Source organism: Mixophyes fleayi, chromosome 6, assembly GCF_038048845.1.
Source record: "Mixophyes fleayi isolate aMixFle1 chromosome 6, aMixFle1.hap1, whole genome shotgun sequence".
NCBI classification, from domain to species: Eukaryota; Metazoa; Chordata; class Amphibia; order Anura; family Limnodynastidae; genus Mixophyes; species Mixophyes fleayi.
In genome coordinates this window covers 116,296,423-116,308,603 of record NC_134407.1, presented here as the reverse complement: position 1 = coordinate 116,308,603, position 12,181 = coordinate 116,296,423, and positions in this window count along the sequence as shown.

The window sequence follows — 12,181 nt, the reverse complement described above, 5'->3', positions numbered from 1 at the left end:
TAATTCATATGGTGCTACCGCTGATTGGCCTCTTTTCATTGCCCCCTTCAAAGTACCCTGACTCTTGGTCCTTTTGTGTGGAGGACCCCTTGACTTGCTTTCTGCGGGCGCGTCACTGAGTCCAGAAGGAGTGTAGTCACTGACACCAGATTTAGCACCGGTCAATCATAAAGGATTATATACTGGGACCAGTGATATAATGGTAATCTGACCTTCCACTCTTTGGTGTTGCTATTAGTTGTTAACTGACTCGCATTACTCGCTCCACTACCATTTTTGTTTAATAAAAACTGACCTTTTGTCAAATTTATATCAGTGTCGGTGTCGCTATTTATTTAATTGCAGTAACAGCAAATCTGAACATGTGAAAGAGGTTTGGGTGCAATGAAAGGGAGATAACACTATGCAGTTTAATTGGGAGTATAGAATCTTACACTTTCATTTCCTCACATATCTGCTTTTATAGAGGAGGTAGCTATAGGTGTCAACAGTTTTAATGTAGCTTTTGGTCAAAACTTTATTATCTACCCCCATTGAAAACCAATTTAGGAATTTAGAGTTTTGTTAGCCTTAGATGAAAATGTTAGATTATAGTCGTTACAACTAATATATTCTAAAAGGTTGTTCAGATCATCTGGGTCCACGCTCCATATTCATTTATATCAGCTTTGTACATTTTATATAATTGAATATATTGAGCAAGTGCATCATCATTTTAGATAAACATTTACACCCAACTAGCCATCAATAAGTTGGCAAAGTTTGCGGTAAAAATTGTGCTCATCGCTGTCTCACATGTTTGTAAATAACCCCCATCAAAACATGCAAAACAATTCTAAGAAAATCTGAATAATATAAGGTCACATATTACATTGCTATGGGGTCTTTTAATGTAATATCAGGTGAAAAATATTTTGCACGCTGAAATACCCTTATGGGGCTCAATCAAAGTGACTAAACATCAATAGAAACATGTGTGTAGCTCTCCTGTCACTTAAAATCTTCCACTGTTTGCAGAATTCTGGTTGTTTCTGTAAGTAAAGATCGAAGATGCACCTTTCTTTATCCAACTATTATACAGACAATATTACACTATTTGCCACCTCTGTTCCTTTCAGTTTTAAAAGTATAATTTGTACATTGCATACAATTTATTTAGCACAAGGAATAAACAATCAGTTGAGTACTGCTTAAACAGACTGGAAGGATTCCCCAGTGGTGTAAAGTCTGATGATAGCGTGAGCCAAGAGACTATTAGTGGAACAGCATAAATGAGATAAGATAGCATCTCTTTTCAACATAATAATTCACAAACTTGAAAAAAAATAATATTTTACAAATACCAGAAGATAAAAAAAACCATAAAAAAATGAAAATATAACTATTTCTCTTCTCAATCCTTCAATGGCTGGTTAACACAGGAAAAATGTGTCCATTTAGCAGGTAATTGAAAAAGTCACTGTGTCTTTAAGTTGGTCAAAAGGGTGAAGTACAGTATCTGTGTCAATTACTTTAACAATGAAAACAAAAAAGGTACAGTAAACTGGTTGATAAATGCAAAGTACACCGTGGCACCCCTTTTTAAAGGTGAATAATAGACAGTTAAAATCATCTAAAACCACAAATTGACATTTCATTATCAACACTTAGTGTTAGGTGGTTTCAAGATTAAATAAATAACTGTGGACAGTATTGTAGAAAGAGGAACCAAGAGTCTAGTTTTCCTGGGTAAAAGTGAGAACATGACATGGTTTTACTAGCAAGATAGGCTTGGTGTAAAACAACAAATAGAATCTCTTATATTCTCCAGAGATATCTAGGTTAATACAGACATAAAAATATAACTGGAATATGTAAGGTGCAAGCCTCAGGAAAATACAGAGGCTTTCTGACAAAATCATTTGACAAAACTTGAAAAGACATTACGAGTTTAATGGAAAAAAGGGACATTAAGCTGTCACCAACTCTACATGTAAACAAATAGGAGTCGTTTTTAAATGGGAAAGAATTTGTGATTGAAGAAACTTTCCCCTTTTGCAAAGGGATTCTCAGACCCCAGAGCCCCTGCCTGCCCTCTCCTGTGGGAGGATTTTCACTGGTAACTATGAGTCCCATTTTTTGCCTCCTTTTTTACAGTTCTTCATTATGTCCTTTTAAAGACATATTAGTTGTAGAGGCAATGCAAAGGCAATTTAAATATTATGTGTACATAACTGTATATGTATATATATATATATGTCTGTGTATGTATATATATATATATATATATATATATATATATATATATATATATATACACTCGGATCATGCCATAGTAATACTAAATACTGAGCCAAATTAAGCCAAATTAAGACCGGAGAAGGTTTTAAGCAAGGTAACAGTTTAGCTCCCCACCCCCTTCAGACTTCTACTTTCAATCCTACTTGTCCATTCACCAGATTATCATTATTTCTCTTTACATTACCCATATTTATCTATTTTTCTATAACAACAGACTACCAATGTTACACCAACAGTGTTCATCATCATCATAGTTTATTTTTTAGGTGCAACAGATTCCAGAGCGCCTTACAGGCAACAATACAGAAACAGAACATAGTACAAATAAATATTGGAGCAGGCAAATAAACAATAGCAAAATACACAACTTAGAGCATAAGAGGGCCGAGGAAACAATCGGAGGCAATGGGTTGGTGGGGAATTATTGGAATGGTCAGGTGGAGTGTGAGGTGGGAGTTGCCTTAGGATGGGGCAGGGTAGGCAAGAGTGAAGAGGTGAGTTTTGAGGTAGTGCTTGAAAGATTTGAATTTGGGGTTGACTCTGGACAGACAGGACAAGGAGTTTGAAAGGTGGGGAGCAGCACGGACAAAGCAGAAGAATGAGGAGGTGATAGGAGAGGAGGAGAGACAAAGTCATTGACAGAACAGAGTGGGCTTTTAAAGGATTATTTCTTGACAATATTGGAGATGCAAGAGGGGGAATTAAAGATAGCTTTACAGGTGAGAGTAAGCAGCTTGAATTGTATTCTGGATCGAATGTTGAGCCAACTAAGGGCTTTGCAGAGAGGCACAATGGAGGGGAAAGAAAGATTATACATAACACTGCATTCAGGATAGACTGCAGGGGTTCAAATGCTTCTCAGGCAGGCCAGAGAGGAGGAGATTGCAATAAGCAAGACAGGAGATGGAGAGAGTAAAGACAACTTCAAAAACATACTGGTAGGTTAATTGGCTGCTATCAAATTAATCTTAGTCTCTCTGTCTCTGTCTGTGTGTGTGTGTATGTTAGGGAATTTAGACTGTATGCTCCAATATGGCAGGGACTGGTGTGAACGAGTTCTCTCTACAGCACTGTTGAATTAGTGGTACTATATAAATAATTGGCGATGATGATGATAGTGTTGTCGACATCTAGGGACAATTCTTGGCAATGTTGATAATGTGAAGGTGAAAGGATTGCGCAAGGGACTCGATGTGGGAAGTGAAGCACAGTCAATAATGACCCTAAGCAGCATACATCTATAACAACGATGAGGGTCACTTTGAAAGAAACTGGAGGAGGGGATGTAACATTGTGCAGTGAAAAATTGACAAGCTCAGTTTTGGATATGTTGAGCATGAGGCAGCATTTAGCCATCCAAGTGGAGATGACAAAGAGACAGTCAGCGAGAGGTCAGGGGAGGTAAATTAGAGTGTCATAGGTATAGAGGTGATACTAGAGGCTGAAGGAGCTGATGAGTTGACTAAGAAACGGAGAAAAGCTATCATCCAAGAACAAATACAGATGCTCATATTATAACAACAATCCCCATATTATTTTATGCTAGCAGAAATGGGTGAATTCTTTATTATATAACAGCATAAATAGATGCACTTATGATTTTGTGCCTGCAGAGATGGATTTCAATATTATATCAGCACTTTTCATAAAATGTTATATAATAGCAGACGTAGGTGCCCTTATTATAAGTGTGCATAAATAATGGCCAGCAGAGATGGGTAGCATATTGCACCAGCAATATGTCATAGAGAACGCAGCAATAGTACCCATGATGCCAGCAGAGGTGTGTGTCCATACACCAGTAGTGCCTACTGCCAATTGCCAGCATAAATTAGTGTGTGTGCATACCTACAGTATTGCTCATGACTATGGCATCATCGGTTTGTGCTCATAAATCAATAAAAGTCTGCATGTATCTGCAGCAGTGCCCTACACTTAGCCAACAAATATAAACCCATATACGAGCAATGCACAGTGTTGATAGTGTAACCACATGCCAGCAGCAGATTCCTGTAGCCTCTTTTAGTAACACAAATAGAGGAAACAGTGTTTACTGATGTGTTTGTCTGATGTACTTGCCCTGTTAAGTTGATTTGGCACAACTGGCAAGGCATAGTTTAATCTGGTTAGAGTTTGTCTAGTGTAAATTTAGGTACCAAATATAACTTTATACGGTATATATGTCATATCATTGTTTTCTGTTTTTTTTCTTCTTAATTAATGAGTACATAAAAAAGTTGATAATGATGGTTTGTCATTCGATCTTCACACATTAATTACTTGGGGAATATTTGATTGCCAGGAATTTTGCATAGCAAGAGAAGCTTAATATTATTATATTTTATTTATAAGACACTGCAGCACCATACATAGAAGGTTGCAACATACAACAAAATTACATAATTACATGCAGATGAGAACAATGGGTACAGATAAGCAGAATATTAAATGCATTAAAGCAATTAAAAGAATAAATCTCATGGCATACAAAACAATACAGCACAAATCAAAACAGAAGCAGATAGTGGACAGACATGAGACATAAGATAGAGGACCCTGTCCATGAGAGCTTACATTCTACAAGCAGGGGATAATAAGAGACAAAAGGAGCAAAGCGGAACAATAGGCATAGTAGGGTTCACTATGCTGTAGAGGTCTGCAAGATACTGATGCCATGTTGCAAATTTTCTTTGTAGCAAGCCAAACCTTATTTCCAACCTTCAGTGTGGGAACTGCTCGACGCTTCTTATTGGCAAAACGTTTACAGCAGTCAGATGTTTTCTTGAGGACACCATGTACTTTGGACCAGATGAAAATTAAGTCAGGCTGTAGTGCATCCACAGCAGGTACCTGGGTGGAAGGGAGGGCCAAGAATTATAAAGGATGGAGCCTGTAGACAATAGAAAGGCGTAGCTGAAGTAGATTCATAGAATAAATTATTATGGGCGAACTCAGCCCATGGCAGAAGATCGGACAAATTGTCCTGGTTAGCGGAGGAGTACAATCTAATAAAGGTCTCAAGGTCTTCATTGACCCGCACTGTTTGTCCATTTGACTGAGGGTGATAGGCTGATGCTAAGCTCAATTGGATGTTGAGGAGCTTGCAAAGTGCTTGACAAAATTTGGATACAAACTAGACACCACGGTCAGAGACGATTTCAAGAGGACAGCTGTGTAACCTGAAAACCTCCGCGATAAAGAGATGAGCAAGCACTGGAGACAATAGTAGGCCAAATAGGGAAACAAAATGGGCCATCTTGGAAAAACGGTCAACTATCACCCAAACCATGTCGAACCTCTTGCTGGGAGGAACGTCTGTGATGAAATTCATGGCAATACGTGACCATGGCTCCGCTTTTCCGGAGAAACTTGCAGGAATAGAATGCACAGGGATGAAATTTTTCTAAACGGGATCTTTGAGACAGCATGGCTCCTATGCCAACTGCGGAGCGTCCAACTCAAGGAAGAAGGATAAATATGTCATCAGGCTGTTTGAGTACTAGAGCTGTGAAAAAGGCTTCTTTGGGGACATCAAATGTCTGAAGAGCTTCTGGGGTCCAAATTTTTGTGGCCGCTTCCGAGCCACAATGGGAGCAACCAAAGTGGAATAGCCCTGTATAAACTGTCTGTAGGAATTGGTGTGTCCAAGGAATTGCTGGATGGACTTGAGACCTCAGGGCAATGGCCACTCCAAAATTAGCCCAAACTTTCTCCGGATCCATTTGTATCCCAGAACAGTGTACCCAAAAAAAAGGCATCTGAGGGGCCTCAAAAGAACATTTCTCCAACTTGCAGAAGAGATGATTTTTTCGAAGTCTGGAGAGCACTTCAGAAACCTGGAGATGGTGAGAGGCGAGATCTCTAGAAAAAAATGAGAATATCATCCAGGTAAACTACAATGCAGGTGTAGAGGAGGTATCTAAAAATTTCCTTTGCCAAACTTTGAAACACCGCCGGAGCATTACAGAGTCCAAAGGGTATGACAAGATACTCGTAATGTCGGTCGTGGGTGTTAAATGTGGTCTTCCACTCGTCACCACTTTGGATGCGGATGAGGTTGTAGGCTCCCTGGAGGTCCAGATAAGTGAAGATCATGGCGCCCTTACTTTGGTCTAAGAGTTCCATGATCAATGGGATAGGATAAAGATTATTTTTAGTGATGGCATTGAGACCACGGTAGTAAATATACAGGCGCATAGAACCATCTATCTTCTTAACAAAGAAGATCCCGGCGCCAGCAAGGGGAGGATGAACCCACGTTGAAGATTTTCCTTGATATATTCGGCCATAGCCTTGGTTTCCGGGAGAGAGAGAGGAAAATCCTGGCCCCTGGGAAACATCTTGTCAGGCTGGAGGTTAAGGGGGCAGTCCTTGGGCCGATGAGGTAGAAGGAGTTCAGACTGGCCGGCGTACTGTGGAGGGAGGACAGATTCGCCTAAGTCAGACGAGGAGGTCACCGAGTGCAAAGGTTTGACCTGAAGGAGGCATCATGAGCTGCAAGTGTCTCCCCAAGCAAGAATTTCGGAGGAGGACCAATCCAGTTGAGGGGAGTGTAGCTGAAGCCAAGGGAGACGCAGGATGATGGGACTAGTAGTCTGAGACAGCACTAAAAAGGAAATATGTTCTTGGTGTAACACCCCTACTTGGAGAGTAAGGGGTTTGGTTCATCTTCTGATGACACCCTTGAAAATGAGAGAGCCGTCAATGGCAGTGATAACCGCTGGGACCTCAAAAGGAACTACTAGGCAGGGACCACTGGGACACTAGAGAAAGAGAAATGAAGTTACCGGCCGCACTTAAGTCCAGGAAAGCAGAGGAGTCCTGTTTACCGGAGGGACAGTGGAGTGAGACTGGAATAGAGCAAATTGACGGATTGTAAAATTTTGGAGAGGATTTGGATAACCCCAGCCCCACCTCTCCGGAGCAGGTTAGGGCCTGTTTCCCGAGTGTTTAGGATAAGAGTTGAGACAGTGCCCAGGATCTCCACAGTAAATACAAAGATTAATTCTTTAACATCCTTTCTCGTTCTTCTGGAGTGAGGCGGGAGCATTCCAGTTGAATGGGTTCATTGGAGGGAACAGGAGATTGAAAGTGAGATGCCAGCTTGATAGTAGGTCGACGGGTTGTTTCCTTCTCAGGCAATCTCTCTAGGAAGCGGAGATCCATCATATTACAAAGGGATATTAAGGCATCCAGGGTAGATGGTAACTCCTGGGAGGCCAAGACATCCTTTATTGTTCAGAGAGACCCTGCCAGAACGTCGCTATTAGTGCATCGTTGTTCCACTGGAGATCAGATGATAATGTGAAAATGCGATAATGTGAAACTGGATGACATATTGAGCGATGGACTGGGATACTCGGCGAAGCCTTAAAATACTGGATGCCGCAAAGGTGACTTGTCCAGACTCCGGACTTGCCCTGTCCATTAGGAAAGTTTATGGCTGAAGTTCGAACTGTATTGAACACTAGTTCAAAAAACCCAGACAATTTTTGGGGTCCCAGTCGAACTAAGAGGATGAAGATAGACGAAGGGTAGAGGAGATGGTTGAAGTCCCTACAGGAGGATGAAAGTCAGGAATAGCAGCCTAGAGAGTATCCAAGCAAGATGCCAAAGCTTGAAGGCATTGTAAAAGTTGATGCTGATTGACATCCTGTTGCTACACACTGTCCACTAGGTGTTGCAGTAAATCTTTTGAGGATGGTTCTCTCATGTTTTGATCTGTTCTTACTGTCACAGTCACTATGCTAATCAGATCCTTGTAGTCTGTCTGACTAGGTGCTACTCAGCCCAGAGGTGCGGAGTCTAAGGAGCTGGATGGTTTTCACCAGGGACCCCCACAAAGAGGTATAGACTTTGCGACCTCTGCCCTTCAAGTTGTGGCTATTTGAGTGAGTGCCAGACGAAACCAGTAGAGAGAATCCATATAAAACCTGGGTTTGCACATACGGAGTCCAGGAAAGAAGACTGGTGGTTTCAGGGGATGCTGCCGTGCCAGGATGCTCAGGGAGTGTGGGCAGGTGAGTGAGCCCAGGGCGTTAGGCCCGCGGGTCCGACATGTGACATTAGAAGTCCAGATGTTGAGCAGGAAGGTATGACAGTGGCAATGTAGTGAGCAATGCAATAAGTGGTAAAACAACAACAAGGCAACACTATGACAAAGCAATGTTATGGTAGAGCAGTACAAAGGCAAAGGTAATTCAGTACAATAATGGTAGATTTAAGAATGAGAATGAAGCTGGGAAGAAAATAAAATAAAGCTATAATTACCAAACAGTAATGTCCCGGACATAAAGTGGCAGGCTGCAGCATGTGCAAGTAATGGCAAGTATAGAGGTTGTTTACTGTGTGTTCATCTGTGTTGATTAACTGTACATTTCTGTCCATTAGTGAGAGAAACCATTATTGTAAGAAATCTTAATATGCTCAGATATAGTTGGGAATAATACAAACTAGCTACATTTGAGCTAATTGAACAGCTGACAATAAATAAAAGATATGGGTCTTAAGCTAGGTACAAAACCAGAGAAAAAACAAGCCCACACTCGGTATATTCCATATTGTATATGGTACTAGCTGTGTGGCAATATAAATGCCCATATATTTATGCAAAACAAAAAAAACACTTGTTAGCGCTTATCCTTAACACTGCATATCTGTGTGTATCTAGCAAAATGAGGTATTAGTTGATATTGTGATCAAAACATTTAGGACCTCATGTAGAGTCGGAAGTAATGTGCGTCTAAGACATGGAGGAGTGGGAGTGTGCCACAGCTTGGTAGGGTATTACGAGTGGCATGCAACCCCAGTTGCGTCCCACTCGTAATATACTACCAAACTGCGAACAGTTCGTGGAGGTAGCTAACCACCTGATTCCTGCCGCACTGTTTTAGCCCGTATGTTGCGTCTGCGTCCAGGATTTACTTACGGGATCATGCCCCCTGTGTCTATATTATCCAAGTTCAAGCCTTTACAATTCTGTATTCCGGCCTTTCCCTTGTAGTAAGCCGCAAGCAGTCACAAGTGTTAATTGCGTCCAAGATGCAGGCGGATATGGTGCTTGCTGCAAATGCGTGATTGTGGTTTTGTGGTTGATGCACCTAAAACGGACTTTGTGTCCGACTCTAAATGAGGTCCTTAAGGGTTGCAGGAGCAACCCAGCGTCAAGGTCACCTCATTATAAGCAGGTCCTACACTCACCTATATGCTTTAAACACCAATAAAATGCAGTTAAGTTCAGATACACTCACCTCCCAGGTATAGGGGTTTACATCTAGCAAGGGCTGGTTTGTAAGCCACACCCAAATGTGCCTTAAATAAGCTTGATGGACAGCTGCTATGAAAATAAGACAATATTTTGAAACAAAACCAGAGAAAAAGCAAGCCCATGTTCGGTATATCCCATATTATATATGATACCAGCTGCATGGCAACAAGCCAGCCCTCAGTATATCCCATATTGTATATGGTACCAACTGCGTGGCAATATAAATGCCCATATATGTATACAAAACAAAGAAGACAGCTGTCAGCGCTTATCCTCAACACTGCATATCTGTGTGTATCTTGCAAAATGAAAACATGAGGTATTAAGGTAGGTACACACTGGGGCTTTTCCGTCCAATAATTGTGCCAATCAGCCGACATGCAACCATTCAGTCGGATGTCACTTTAGTGTGTATTGTTACACTATGGTCAAAAGTGGTTCCAAAGTGCCAATTGTCAGATTTTTGGCTGCTTGTACTGTTTAATAATTTCATTACAATCACTTTCCAATCATGTAGTGTGTATCTATTTAATACCGATCCATGAGCAACTGCCGATAGTTCCTCAAACTGCGACTCCTTTCAGGGCATCTGTGTGTAAATTTCTCATGTCTATAGCTCTCCCACATTGGTGTGGTGTCCGCACGTCAGTCAATTATCAATTAGGTGCTTCTAACAGAAAAGCAATAGTAGCTGTCTATTGCATTTATGTGTATAGTATATGTCTGCTTGCCTAATTATACACCTTTTTCTGCACAGTCTACAAAAAAAGCACATAACTATGTTTTCTATAGATGTGCAAAGGATATATCTGCTTACATAATTATACACTTGTGTACATGTACTATAGAACAAAAGTACGTACCTATGTATTATATAGATGTGTATTTCTGCTTACAGAATCATGCACCTCTGTCTGCAGTCATAAAAAGCAAGTAACTATGTTGTATATAGATGTGTATTGGATATGTCTGGTTGCATAATTATACACCTGTGTACATCTAGTGTTGAAGAATAACACACATAGTTATGTGTCCTGTATGTATTTTGTAGATGTATTTTGGAAGACTATACTTGTCTCTTGAACATGTTTTATACTTGTACCTTTATTTTAAATATATATATTTATATTTAGCGATAGTACAGAAAATAAACCACACGTTGTTAATCTAACACATTTATTGTTGAAAAATATCCAAAAATTATCCGTTGAAAAATATAAAGAAAAACATAAATATAATAATATATACTTCCATTGTCAGCTTTAACGATTTACTACTTAACCTGACTACTGCTTTGTGACAAATCCTTCTCATACAGTTGAAACAATGGCATGAAATTTTTTTCAAGTTTCTTGAATTTTTTCTTTATATCAATGATGTTTGCCCTGAATTCTTCAAAATGTTTATTTAGCTTCCCCATCTTCTCAACCACACCTCTCTCATCACCAGAAGGAATATAAATATTTTTCTCCCCTGCCGAACATTCATCCGATATGATGATGGTATCTATGAGAAAAGAAAAATACATTTTTAGCTTTTTAATTATATATAAACAAACGTAACACAAGTTCTTTTCCACCACTGTGAACAATACAATTTCCTCACCTTGAACACTGCTCAAAATACATTTATGTTGTGGATCCTCTTGGTGTATCTCTACAAAGCTGCCCTTTTGGTCCATAGGATCTGTAAAACAGGCGCCATTTTGGTTATTATAACGGTACAGGATGCTCCAAACATTTCTGACAACGTTTACATGTCATTACAAATACCTTCTTTTATTGTCGCTTTAATATCTCCGATTTCCTTCAAATTTTTTTCTTGTTTTATAACAATTAGTTCTTTAATTTTCACATTTTCAGTACCTACATACCACATTTCGTTGTGCATTCTTCCTTGTGTAAATATTAATTGTACATTTTTTATCGAAATACAAATGGTCATTTGTAAGAAAAATCACTAACAAGCCCACTCTAACAGTTCTATAACATTTTAACTTTGCTTTACACATGAAATACTCAATTTTTTTATGTTTTCACGGTTTCTCATAAGCTTTCATTGTTCTTTATTTTTTAAATCTGACCACCCCTTTTTACACTTGAAATTTGGTTTTCTTCTACCCCAGTTTTTCCTGATTTGGTGTAGCAATATTTTGATAATCCTTTTTTTGATTAAGTGTTCAATATTTCTTCTTTTGACAGTTGTAGTCCTAGTGGTCCGGCACTTTTTACCATCATCTCTATCACACTCGTGCTAATTGGTGTTGCTCTTTTAATGTCTGTTAATTGCATTTCTTCTTCTTCTTCATCCCCCACCGCTCCTTATTCAATTTTTTCACCTTGTTCAAGCACCTCCACCAACACCTGCTCCCCCTCTGCCATCTTCTCTCGTTCCTCGACGCCAGACAGGTTTCTTGTTTTTTTTATAAACACAAACGTGGGCGTTCATTTAAGATTTGGACCAAGCAGGGATCGTATAGGTCCAGAATGAAGCATTGTGAGTGAAGTTCATTCATGAATAATAACCTTCTGTTAGCTGATATGTAATAATATTTAACCTCAAAAAATGTTGTGGAATACGAAGGGATACTCCTAGCATTTTACCACCTTTCATCTGTTAAAGTTCAAGATTCTT